Source organism: Diceros bicornis, chromosome 2 (genome assembly GCF_020826845.1).
Source record: "Diceros bicornis minor isolate mBicDic1 chromosome 2, mDicBic1.mat.cur, whole genome shotgun sequence".
Taxonomy (NCBI): Eukaryota; Metazoa; Chordata; class Mammalia; order Perissodactyla; family Rhinocerotidae; genus Diceros; species Diceros bicornis.
Genome location: NC_080741.1, coordinates 71,207,844 through 71,221,592, shown reverse-complemented (window position 1 = coordinate 71,221,592; position 13,749 = coordinate 71,207,844).

The window sequence follows — 13,749 nt, the reverse complement described above, 5'->3', positions numbered from 1 at the left end:
CTGCCTCCAGACTGAGCATGGGGGCGAGGCCAACTTCTGTTGGCCACTCTCCTGTGGAGCCCTTTGTTACAGCGGCTGAATCTTATCCTGACCAGGACAGCAGGCCTGGGGGCCACTTTCTGTGGGGTTCCTTTGGGTCAGGCTGCTCCCAGGGCCACAGCTATTTGAAATTTTCAGCCCTCCTTTCCATGGGGTGACAGCCAAGCTCAGCTCGAAACCACTTCCCTCTCCGTGCGCTTCTCTGGAAATCTCACGCGTGAAGGTCGATGCCCCCAAGTAGACAAGTCTGGAGCTGGTATCTCCCAGGGCGTCCTCTCGTTCTGTCCTCCCACACTGGGCACCCCTCACTCTCTGCTAAAGATGCAGCTTGTTCTGAAATAGGCTGGGCTGACTCCCTGCTAATATCTCTGGAGTCTCATTAAATAACTCAGGGAACAGGCCATCTCATGCGTGGTGTAACTTGATTATTGCTAGAAAGATGAGTTTGGAACTGACAAATTCCCTGCTATGCTGACAAGTTTAAAAGCTGAGTTTGAAAAACCAACCAAATTCCAGTCACAGTTTGAGGGCAGAGACTGGGACTTGGTCAAGTCTTGGTCTGAGCCTTCAGTCTGAGGAGACAGATATTTAAGACTTCAAGGGGTCTGGTGTTGTCCATGCAATTTCTGATATGCCCTCCACTCTTATGGAGCCTCAAATTTTACTGGGAAAAGGAACTCTACTGTATATTAAAATATTAAACTTGTTGAAGATATTGTAAAAGGGTACATAGGTCGTGCTTCATTTGTTTACGTTAAGTGTCTGCCAAGTGTCTCGCAGGGCTGGTTTAAAATAGAATGTATTTATGGAAAATTTGAGGTTCAGTAAGGCCAATAGATCACGAGATGATGAAAAGATAGTTTGTTATTTACAGTTCCCAGAGGAGAGGGCACGCCACACCACGCAGGGCCACACGGGGAAGCACCCGGGTGGTCAGGAGGCAGAGGGAACAGGGCAGCTGTGGGCAGGAGCCTTTACTGTGGGTTCTGCAGGAAGGAGCAGCAGGGCGGGGTAAGCAGGCTTAGGACTGGCTGGTCTGAATAATCGCACAAGCTCTGGCCATAGGGGCTGTCCCAGTTGTCTGGTACCTGCCCTAGATGATGAGGGCAGGGGGATAGTGGCCGGGAGTATGAGTGTGCAATAGAGGAGATAGTTGGGGTGTGGATGGACACTGGATTGGTTGGTTTGTATTTGAAAATAGGGCCCAAGAAGGAGGGTTCTTCCTGGGGGTGGGGAGGACGGGGTGACAAGGGAGGCAGGAGGCCGAGTTGAGGGGATTCAGAACAAGGTGTGTGCTGTGGATGCACTCAGGACAGATGCTAAAGCATCAGGTTTACAGAAGCTAGAAACATGGTCCAGACAAGGGCTCAGCTCAAGTGTTACCTCCTCAGAGGAGATTTCCCTGCCTACTCCATCTACAGTGACAGCCTCCCCACCCCAGTCTCCCTGCCGTCACCCACTTCATTCCCCTCACAGTGTTCCCGGGCCCAGCCGCCTGCTCAGCACCCTGCCCTGACTCTCCCCACCAAGAGGAAAAGTCCTCACTGGGGCCCCCAGGCCCTGTACCATCTGGGGCCCTCCACCTCTCTCATCTCCTCCCACCACTGTCCCCCTCATCCCCTGCCTCCTGATCCCTGAGCCCTGCTTTTCCTCTGTAGCACTTCTACCTCCTAACCTGCTGTGCTCTGCTCACTCTTTGTCCCCCTCTGCGATGTTGGCTTCAGAGTTTGTTTTCTCGTCTCCTTCACTGCTGTCTGTGCCTACAGCCTAAGTCAGGGCCAGGCACAGATTGGGGCTCCATAAACAGCGAACAACACTTAGCACTCCTGGAAATGTGCTTGTTTATGGTCTGCAGCGTTCACTCACCCAGCTCACGTCACTGAGGCCCTATGGCACGCTGGGCCAGCTCCAGACACCAGACACAGCAGCAGGTGAAGCAGGCGGAGGTCTCCATTCTCACACAGCTGACAGCCTAGTGGGGAAGACAGAGAAAAAATGAGTAAAATATACATAAAGTCAAGTGGTGACATGTACCATGGAGAAAAATAAAGTCAGGAAAGACGTTTGAGCAAATTCCTGAAGATATTTAGGGAACAAGCAATGCGGAGGGTAGAGTGTTCCAGGCTGGGGGACCATCAAGTGCAAAGGCCCTGAGGCCACAGTGGGCTGCATGTTTCAGAGTCTTTTGTTATCAGTGTGGATTCTTAGTTTTGTCTCCAGTCTGTACGCTTTTGTTTATAATCCTTGGTTTCACCTTTCTAGCTAATTAACCTGATTGCAGCAAATTCTGTTCCAGTGATTTATAGTAGAAACAAGCAGATTTGGGTTAAGTCAGTATGTGTTTACTGAATGGCCTCCCTGGGCCCAGCTGTGTTAGGCACCAGGAGGCTGTGAAATCAACACGGCAGTCTCCACCTCGACGAACCCAGTTAATGAACGTCCTCGACGTCCTCCAGCCCCTTCCACTGCCCCTCTGCCCCATCTCATCTGGGTCTCAAGCTCCAACCCTGACCCTCTGTCACACTTTTACCCCCACGTCCAGCTCCTCCTAGGCTTCTCTGTCTGGATGTCTCCTGAGCTTCTCAAAGTCAGCGTGTCCCATACCGAGTTCAACCCTTGCCCCATGACTGTCTCCTCTCCATGAAAGCCCTCTTGATGAGGGAGCCACCACCAGCGGGATCCTCAACCACCAAAAAGGGCTCCTCCCCACGCCACCCTGCTGACACGTCCCACACCATGGATCCACCGCCTCAGGAACCCCGTGATCCTCTCCCTCCTGTCTTCAGACTTGGGCTGCACACCAACCTCCCACTCTTCACAAACCCCTGAGAGGCTGGTACAGTTACACATGGGGATACGGAAGTGACACATGCAGGTGTGGCTGGGAGTGATGAACAGTATCCCAGAGCAGAGGGCAGACCAGGGCTCCTGAGTGGCCAGAGCATGGCTATTGTGGGTACAAGACTGCCATGAAGGGGCTGAGGCGGGCACACCACTGCAGCCCCTCCCTACGCTCCCCAGGGTGCAGCTTGGGCTGGCTGCCCCTCCTTGCTGTCTTTTAGGTGGGTGCCTACTCATTCGTTCACTCACTCATTCGTTCATCGTGTATTTGGTTCCCGCTCGGTACCAGGCCCTGGCTAGACGATGGCTCATCCTTGGAGGCCCAGCTCAGATGTCACCTTCTCCATGAAGCCGTTCTTGGTCTCCACCCCCTCCTGCAGCCCCCTCTGGCCTCACCTGGAACCCCCCAGTGCTGTGATCACACTCTGATGACCTCTCCAGCCTGTGAGCTCTGGGAGGGCTCCGGGCCAGGTGCAGAAAGGGGCTCAGGAAAACGTGATGACAGCTAAAACACTGAATAGACGAAAGGATTACCCACGAGCCGCGTGGGGGTCCAGGTCACCTCCTCCCTCTCTCCCTCCAGGACCAGGGCTCCTTCGTTATCAGGAACCTGAGGGACCTTTTCTCACCGTGTGCTCATTTAGACCATTAACAGTCTGGATTTTGTTTTCAGTTTTAACTTTTTTTAAACTTTGAAGGCATGTCATGAGGGTATCCCTCAGTAACGAGAAACTTTATCACTTCAAAGGCGGGAATCCATCTGTTGTATCTGAGCCAGGTCAGGACAGTATGGAAAGCGCAGAATGCTGAGGAGGAGCTGGCTCGGGGTCTGGGCCTCAGGGTGGCAGGAAGAGGGGAGACAGAGAGAGAGATGGAGGCACAGCTGCCAAGGCCGGGGTCAAGCGGGAGGAGGGGGAGTCCAGGGGCTTCCGCGTATGAGGGCGGTGGCTTCCAGTGTCCCCCTCTGTTGCATACAGGCCGTGTTTCTCACGCTGCAGCACACCTCCAGGCCATTGCACAAGCTGGGTCCTCCAGCAGGAATGCCTTTCCTCTACGCACCAGACAGCAATGCCCTCACGCTGCAAGACTCTGCCCTTCTGGGGATTGTTCCTGAGCCTGCCTATCCAGTGTCCCCGCCCCACCATGACACGCAGCCGGCTCTGTGCTTAGTTCACCTGATTGTCATTGCCTGAGCTGGCCTGTCTCCTTGCGTGAGACCGGCAGACCTACCTTCCAAGCCTTTCGAGTCTGCGTGACCTTGGACAAGTCCCTTGTCCTTTGGATGTTCAGTTTCCCACTATAAATGGGTCTGGCAGTGGCCCCCTCACAGGGCGCTGTGCTCTATGAGCTGCTGGAGATGGAGCGTTGGACGGTGCCTGTTGCTGGTGCCCTTGGTGCTGACCCTGGGGTCATGGCCCCAGCATGCCCGGGGTTTATGGAATGCCTGGATGCAGTGATGCATGAGGGAGTGGGAGACGGGCAGGAGGTTAGGGTGCAGCTTTGGAATTCCTTAGGGACACTTGCCAGAGCCCCTGGTCCCGGGCCTTGCCCACCTGCACCCCGTCTCGTCTGCCTTCGGGGGCACGCAATGAATCCCTGCTTTGAGGGCTGCATTCTCAGTCCATCTAACCTGCCTGCCCAGGCTGGACACTGCTGTGGTCCTCATGTGCCAGGTGAAGAAGTGAAGCTCCATGCAGCTAAAGGGAGGATTACAAACTCAGATGCCTCCAGGGGTCAGGCCCGGAGAGGCAGGGGGAGGGCCTGGGCCAGGGGGAAGCTTAGGGAGTGGCGGGGACTGTGGCAAGCTCAGGACACAAGCTCCGTCTGGAGAGCGGCTCCAGCTCAGCTCCAGAAGACCGTTGCCCTGAGGGACTGTCACAGGTGGCCAGATCTTCTCATTTCATACAAAAAAAAAAAAAAAAGCTAGACATAGATTGTGATGATGGTTTTACAGATATATACTTATCTCCAAAGTCATCAGGTTGTATGTGTTAAATATGCCCAGCTTTTGTATGTCAAATATACCTCAGCAATATGGTTTAAAAAAAGTAAGAATGGGTGGAGAGGAAACTGATTTGGTCTAGAAAGCAACTGAAGGCCTCTGGACGAGGGAACTGGGACACTTACAATCCTTGTTAAGTGAGCAAAGCTGGCGTAGAATGATACAAAGTGTCGTTTTGACTGTGTGAACACATGGATAGAATACAAAGCCCAGAAGGAAACACGCATGAATATTACAGTGATTACCTCCAGGTGGTGGGTTACAGATGAGTTTGACTCGTTTTTCTTAAGCTCGCCTGTATTTTTTTCACACAAGACACACAATAGAGGTGATTTCAGAATCTGAATTTGTGCCGGTCGCAGTGATTAGTTGCAGACGACAGAATCCACTCTTTCTGGATTGAGCAGATGGGAATTTATTTATGGGCATTGGGACTGAGATTCCAGGACTACCAGGGGACCGAGCTTGGATGCCCCATGGCCAGGGACAACAGTAACAGTCACCTGGACAGTCACTAACCACCCCCAAGACTGTTGCCATGGAAACCCCCTGCCTGTGATGCTCAGGCCCGGACACTGGAGCTCGCTGCTGTGGGAGAAGCAGACCCCTCTGTTCACTGCCAGCCAGGAGCCCCATCCTCCACCACCTTGGGTCGCTCACTTCCACCTTTTAAATCTTGGGCAGGCGTCTGTCCAGAGGAGCTGAGGCCACTGGCAGAACTCTAGCTGAAAAGCAGTCAGGGAAAGGTAGATTTTAGTTTTTCCAGAGACTGACATGCAGCCAAGCATAGAAGGAGGGGGTTGGCACACGTGTTGAATGAGTCAGCCCGCAGGGTCCAGCAGAGAAGTGAAATAGGAGTGACAAAAGTGATCACTTGTACCCTGGCCTTCCGGAGGCTCCATGAAGGCTGAGTTATCCACTGGATTATATGATAAGGACAGCAGGAGGCTCTCGCTTAGTACAGGGAGCACAGACTGTCAGAGCCCCTCGCCCTAGCCTCTCAGTGCACACTGGCCTGACTGCCAGCTGCCAGCACTCCTCTGCCTGGGGACTCGCCTTACTGCTGGAGGCTCCTTGGCCGCCTGTGTGACAGGCTGAAGTGTGGAAACTTGCTGTCCCCCAGGAGCACCTGCAGCCGCACCCGTCGCGTGGGAGAGCTCTGAGGGGCGTGCTCTGCCCCGGCTGCCAGGGCTCCCTGATGGATCGAGCTTCTGTTGCCCACAGGGGTGTGTGTCCAGAGCGGGGGCCCCCGCGATGGTGGGCAGCTTGATAGTAGCCGTTACTAGCCGCCTTCTCTTCCTTCTCTCAATTCCCGACCCTCCTGCCTTCACCTCCCAGATAAACTCCTTGCTCCAGAATCCTCCTCTCCACGTCTGCATCGGGCGCTGTACAAGCTGAGGCGCCCGTGGCCTGAGCGTGCACAAGTGTAAAGCCGTGTCCTGGCTCTGAAGACCTGCTGAGCACGGTCCCCTGGGCCGTGAGTTAACAGGTGTGAGGCTGCTTCTGTGACCTCACATCTGTTCACCGCAGTCTGGAAAGTCATCCTGTTCCTGGTTCTCATCCTCGTGGGCAGGAAACCAGAGGGCCCCAGGACACTCTCAGCTGCCCGATGCCCCACCCCTGCTGCCACTAGGACCACGTGCACACACAGGCATCATCCACCCCAGGGTTCTGCCCGGCCCCTCTCCGCCTCTTCTCCCCACATCAGTCAGGACTCCTTCTGCCCTGGGACCAGCGACAATACTCTGTGGAGTTCAACGGCATCCTCTGAATGTGCCATGCCTGGTTTAAGTGGGACTCTGCTGTGTGTTGCTGTTAGGGTGTGAGCTTGGAGGCAGCTTTGTCATGGGTTCACACAGCAGACATTCCCCTGGAGCCTGCTCTGCTCAGTGTACGAGGACGCTGGCTCCGGGCCTGGGGATGCGTCATCTCCTATGACGTCAGCTGCCCTCCTTGCACTGTAGGTCTGCCCTGGAGCAGTCGCCCAGCAGCCTAGCGGCAGGGAGCTCGTGTTCTCGAATTACACCTTCAGGCAGGCGGTGGGAGAAGCAGCCTTACCATCATCTAGTCTGGTACCAGGCCTGTGCCTTGTCTCCTTACAGCATTCTTAGGGACTAATGGTTACTATCATTCCCAATCCACAGATGAGGAAACCGAGGCTCCTACAGGTTGAGTGACTTGAGGTCCCTTGGGCCTGGGGCTGGGGCTGGGACCGGGAAGGTCTGACTCAGGGTCTGTGCTTGTTCCCTGGCATGTTGTGGCCTCTCAGACACGGGACACCCCAGAAGGATGGGGCTCCTGGTTTTCTGCATTGCTGCCCCTCAGCCATTTCACAAGGAGCCCCTGTGTTGTCTCCCCACTGGGGACCCTACAGTGAACCTAACAAATCCCTTGTCCTCCTGGGGGTTTCCTCCTAACGAGGAAGAGAGAGACAGCAAAGAGACATCAGTCAGACGGCGTCAGGTGGCCCTGAGGGAAGGCTGTCACGCAGGTGATGGCGGACAGGCTTTGAGGAGGAGTCTGTCTATTGCTGGGTAACAAACGACCCCCACCCTTGGCAGCCCACAGCAGAAATGTTTATTGTGTTGGTCTCTGGGCGTCAGGAACCCAGGAGCAGGGTGGCTGGGTGGTTCTGACTCAGGGCTCTCGTGAGGTCACGGTCAGGATACCGGCTGGGGCCGCGTGGTCCCAGGGACTGGGAAATCTACCTGTCGGCTCACGTGTGTGGCTGGTGGCAGGAGGCATCAGGTCCTCTCCACGTGAGCCTCTCCACAGGGCCACTCACAGGCAGGGCATCTGGCTTCCCAGGGGGAGAGACGGAGATGGAGATGGAGACTGAGGTACATACACGCGCACGCGCGCACGCACTCACACGCATGTGCACAAGCGCCCCTGCCTGCTTTCCTTCCGCATGGCTGTGATGAAATGGGAAACAAATCAAGGAACAAGCACCTCCTCCCGCTGCTCCCGGGCTGCCCTTCCTCACCGCCGGTGGCTTGCTGTCCTTCAGGCTGCCTGAGGATGGCCTTGGAGAGTCGTCCAGCTGACAGGGCTGTCTGCACCTTGTCCCTGTCCCCTGGGGCAAGGGGACAGCACAACTTTCTGCCGGCCATTCGGGTCTTCCGTCACTTGCCAGCGCAGGGGGCAGTGTGGCGGGCACCGATGCCTGCTTGGAATTGCTGGACAGGGAGTCCCCTGTCCTTCTAGAACAAGGGGTTTACATTGAGGCAGCTGGAACACACATTGCTGGGAACTACCTGCTCTGGGTTTTATTTGCTGCTGGCGAGAGTGTGGGGGAGATCGGGCTCTGCCAGGGGATGCCGGGTGGTCCCCCTGGGACAATGGGCCTGGGTGTTCGAGGAGCAAAGTAGGGGATCTCTCCCCTTTTTTGAAAATGATAATCCATCACTTTGTTGAACAAGTGCTCATTTTTTCCATTTTAATGTTGTAACATACACACAGAAGACACACAAACTATATATGCATACATATGTATATGTGTGTGTATACCGTTTAAAGATTCACGTGGTATAGACATCTGTATTCACCACTCAAGTCAGTAAATGGGACATTTCCAGCAGTCCAGAAGCACTCAAGTCCCTCCTGACAACAGCCCCTCTCCCCGGGGGACCGGTGCCCTGACTTTTGTGACGGTCATGTCCTTGCTTGGCATCCCAGTCTCACTCCCTGGTGGGCACCTCTCAGCTGAGGTGTTCCATTTTGCCTGTTTTTCTCCATTCACGTGGATTGTGATGCGTGCCCTCTCTGGGGACCGGCTGCCTGGGCGACCTTCTCGGCTGCTGGGGGCACTGAGGGTGCAGGCATTCCCGTGGCTGTTTAGGGTCCCTTGTGTGGATGGGCCATGTTCATCCATTCTCCGGTTGAGACCCACTGGTCCCATTCGCACTCAGGGCTCCGGGAGCACACTGCCCGGGCCGTGTCCCATGCTTCACTGGCGTTTATGACTAGGAGCGGAACTTCTGGGTCAAAAGGTGCCCTTACCTTCCTGGGCAGTGCCGCTGTCTCTTCTACAGGAGAGCACTTGTGTGTGCCAGGTCCTGTGTTGAGCTCAGGCTGGGCAGCGTTCCCCCAGGCATCTCAGCTGCAGACTGGCCTGTGCTGTGGGGGGGTCAGGCTGCTTGCAGAGGGATGAACAGGGAGGGAGGCCTGGCTGAGTGTGTGGAGGGCGGTCAGAGATGCCCCCTGCATCTCTCTGACAGCCCCTGCGTCAGAGAGACAGTTGCTGAGATGACCTATGGTCAGACATTAAGCACATGGAGCGTTCCAGGCAGGAGGAGTGTGTGCAGAGGCTTTGAGGCAGGGGTGACCAGTCAGCTCAGCTGCCACAAGAAAGTGCCAGAGACTGGGTGGCATGAGCAACAGAAGTTCATTTTCCCACAGTTCTGGAGGCTGCAAGTCCCAGGTCAGCATCTGGCAGGGTGGGTTCCTGGTGGGACCCCTCTTCCTGGCTGGTGCTTTCTCCCCATGTCCTCACATGGCAGAGAGAGAGCTCTGGGGTCTCTTCCTCTTGTGAGGGCACTAGTCCTGCCGAGGCAGGGCCCCACCCTTATGGCCTCATTTAGCCTTTAGCACCTCCTCACAGGCCCCATCTCCTGATACAGCCACCTTGGGGGTTAGGGCTTCCACATATGAATTTGGGGGCCACAACCATTCAGTCTGTAACAGGGGGTGAGGGGAATTTGAAGAACCGGAGCGTGCGTGGAGCAAGGGGGTAGGTGGTGTTTTAGTTATCTGTCACTGTGTAACAAACCACCCCTAAACTTAGTGGTTTAAATTAGATTCATCATTTATTTACTCAAGATTTCACAGTCTGGGCAGGGCCCAGTGGGGACAGCTCCTCTCTGCCCTATGTGATGTCAGCTGAGGCCTTGCTCACAATGGCTGGCGAGGTGGTGCTGGTTTGACAGCCAGCTGTCAGGGGCTGATGGCTGGGGGCCTTGGTCCTCCTCCCCGTGGCTCCATGGGCTTCCTCAGAGCGTGGTGGCTGGTTTCTAAGAGTGAGAAAGCACAAGTTGCCAGTCCTTTTGAAGGTTGGGCCTGAGCCTGGCAGGAGTGTCATTTCTGCCATCGTAGAAGTCACAGAGTCCGAGTACAGCTACTGGCCATTCATATCACAGATTTCTCTTTTTTTTTTTAATAAAAATGAGATGTATTTAAGGTGTACAGCGTGTTTTGGTATATAGATACATAGGGAAATGGTTGCTACAATAAAGCTAATTAACATGTCTGTCTCTTTACATAATTGTCTTTTTTTCCCATGGTGCAAGCACCTGAGATCTATTCTTAGCAAATTTCCAGTATATGAAATGGCACTGTTAACTCCAGTCATCGTGCTGCGCATTAGATCTCTGGACTTATTTATCCTCCCTCCCGGCAGCCGTGTGCTCTTTGACCGATCTCTCCCCATTTCCCGCCACCTGGCCCCTGCTGACCACACAGACCGTGTCTTCTCTCGGCCACGTGCTGCAGGAACCGCGCCCCCTTTTGTGTTGGGCATCACCTCCTAGGCTATATAGCTCCTTGGCCTTGAAGCACATATTGGCCGGCTCTTGCCCCAAGCCAGCACAACCCCAGATGGTTAGACACGGGGCGGGAGCACACCAAAGCCGAGAAAGTCAGGGCCAGCTGGAAGAAAAAAGAAAAGTGGACCATTCACCCGGCTCAACGGAGAAACTTCCCTTGTCCCCCTCTTCCATAACAAACTCTCCTAAAAATAGTGGGCAGGGAGCTGCATTTGATGACCAGAAAGGCAGTGTCTGGATTTCATTAGCTTGGCTCACTGAGGTATTGATGGATGCCAAGAGCTGGTGGTCTTTGCTAAGTGCGAAGAAAATGAACCCTGAGTGTGCCCCCTGTACCCTACCCCTAACCCCAGGGGTCCCTGCTGGGTGAGGTTATTTTTCTTTAGACTCAAATGATCCTAGCTCCTACCTTTCTGGTTGGCTGTTTCAGCCTCCCCGAGCAGCAGGGAACTGTTTTTACCGGAGAAGCCTGTTTGTGAATTCGTGTGCACTATTTTCCCCAAGGTGAGACATTTGCAAGATCGGATGTATTCATTTTCCACAAATGAAATTGTTACCAAACTGGAAGTGGGTTTACCCACCCGTCGTGCAGCAAGCCGATCTCTGACATGGGGTGTAGTGGAAGAAAGTAGGAATTTTATTGCAAAGCGCTGAGCAAGGAGAACAGGCAGCCAATGCTGTAATCCCAAACTCCCTGAAAAGCTACACACAAGGGTTTTTATTTGGGGATTTAGGTAGGGGAGGGGGAGCATCCATGTGTCCTTGGGGGCTGAAGTTTGAAGAGTCCTCTGCCCAGGCACGACTGTCTTTCATGTTTCTTCATGGGGCGCGTTTGCAGATTTGAGAGGGTTCTATGTGTTGCATGTGGCGGAGTTTTAGTCTGTGACGTCTGAACTTTACAATCAGTCATTTTAGCTTCTCAGTGCACCTGCGCGATGTTTAGTCGGGCACGGGACGGGGCGAGGCTGTCAGCAAGCTGCTCTCTTAGCAGCAGCAAGCGGCTCCTGGCCAGGAGCAGCCGGTGAAATCCGAGGACTGCTTGTTTGGAGAGCATGGGAGCTGCTTCTGGAGAAGGTGGGCTCAGTTACAAATGTCGTCTTAATTGGAACCAAGATGTGTAAGTGAAAGCAATTAGTCAATATTAATTCATTTTCCCGTGAACTCTCCCCTCTGCACCAAGGCAAGACAGCCTTTGTAATTAACCAGGCCTTTTTCCCCAAACCCAAAATGAGAACGTGCAGTTTATTTTGTGTGCAAAGAGGTACGAAAATTGCTGAAGGTGGCAGATGAAGCTGGAAATGTTTGCTGTGTGGGGTAAACAGAGCTGAACTCTCAGTTTCCAGGACAGAATGAGAGCTGGCCCCAAATAAGAGATGGCCTGGGGGCCCTTCTCCTGCAGCCACGTCTGGAGGTGCTGGACTAAGGGCTGAGCAGATGCCCTCGGGAGGTGAGCAAACATTTCTTAGCACCATGGAATGGAAGGAGTAGAGGCACTGGGGTCAGACAATTCTGAATTCAAATCCTTTCTCCTCGTCTTACCCTCTGTGTCACCATGGACCAGACACTGAACTCTCCAAGCCTCAGATTTCACACTCGATCAACAGTCTTTATTGAACACCTACCGCGTGCATGTTTTTGAGCTAACCACTAAGGGCGTGAAGACCAATGAGATATGGTGATTATCTGCTCCACAATGAAATGGGAGCGACGATCTCAGCCTCACAGCCAATGGACCCATTATGTGAGGCTGTAGATGAGACAGTGTGTAACATGTAGTAGCATTCAGTTAACATCCACTTCCTTCTTTCCTTTCTCCTCTCTCCGCTATAGTCTCTGGAGACTCGCCTCCTTGGAATCCTGAGGGAGGGTTAGAGGCAAGCCCACATTTGCTTGAGAAGGAAATGCTAGCCCCAGCTTGGGCAATATTCCATTTTGCTCTCTTCCATCCTCCCTTCTCTCCCCTGGGGTTCTGATTCAAGTTTCATGGCCCTTCCTGTCTTTCAGAGCCTATCTTTTACATTTCCATCTCCTTGGCTCTCTGTGCTACATGCTGAGCAATTTCCTCAGGATGGTCTTTCAGTTCACTAATACTCCCTTCAGCTGTGGATGTCCACTCTGGGCTGAGGCCCCTGGATGGGGTCCATATGTGTTCAGCCTGATTCTGGAGGCACTGCTGGTCCTCTCTTCACACAGAAAGTAGAAATATCTTATAGGATCCAGATTCAAGTCCCTGGGCAAAGAACCCATCTGGCTGGATATTTTAGCAAAATCCTCTGGTGACTGTCTAGAAGATGGGCCAGAGATATTTGAGGGGTATCAAGGCAATGCTGGCCCCATAGAATGAGTTAAGAAGTGTTCTTTTTCCTGAATTTTCTGGATGAGTTTGAGAAGGATTGATGTTAGTTCTTCAAATGTTTGGTAGAATTCACCAGTGAAGGCATCAGGTCCAGAGCTTTTTTAGTTGAGAGGTTTTTGATGACTGATTCAATCTCCTTACTAGTTATAAGCCTATTCAGATTTTCTGTTTCTTTGTGATTTGGTCTTGGTAGGATTTGTATTTCTAGAAATTTGTCTATTTCATCTAGGTTATCCAATTTGTTAGAGTACAATTGTTCATAGTACTTTCTAATAATTCTTTTTATTTCTGTAGAGTCAGTAGTAATGTCCCCACTTTCATTTCTGATTTTAATAATTTGAATCTTCTCTTTTTTCCTTAGTCTAGCTAACAGTTTGTCAATTTTGTTAATCTTTTCAAAGAACCAACTTTTGGTTTTGTTGATTTTTCTCTGTTGTTTTTTTTGTTCTCTATTTTATTTGTCTCTTCTATAATCTTTATTATTTCTTTCCTTCTGCTAGCTTTGGGTTTAGTTTGTTCTTCTTCTTCTAGTTCCTTAAGTTGCATAAAGTTAGATTGTTGGTTTGAGATCTTTCTTGTTTTTTAATGTAAGTGTTTATAAATTTCCCTCTTAGCACTGCTTTGTTGTTTCCCATAAGTTTTGATAAGTTGTGTTTCATTTTCCTTTATCTCTGAAGTATTTTCTAATTTCCCTTGTGATTTCTTCTTTGACACATTGGTATTTTAAGACCATGTTGTTTAATTTCCACAAGTTTGTGAATTTTCCACTTTTCCTCTGTTACTGCTTTCTAACTTCATCCCATTGTGGTTGGAAAAGATACTTTGTATGATATCTATCTTTTTTTTATTTTTATTTTTTTAGAGTGCAAAATGCTTCTTATTAAATACGTCAGTAACACAAAAGTGATTTGTTTTTAAACACAAGAATACTTTTCTGAAGGATCATCACCACAGAGACATCCATTGCT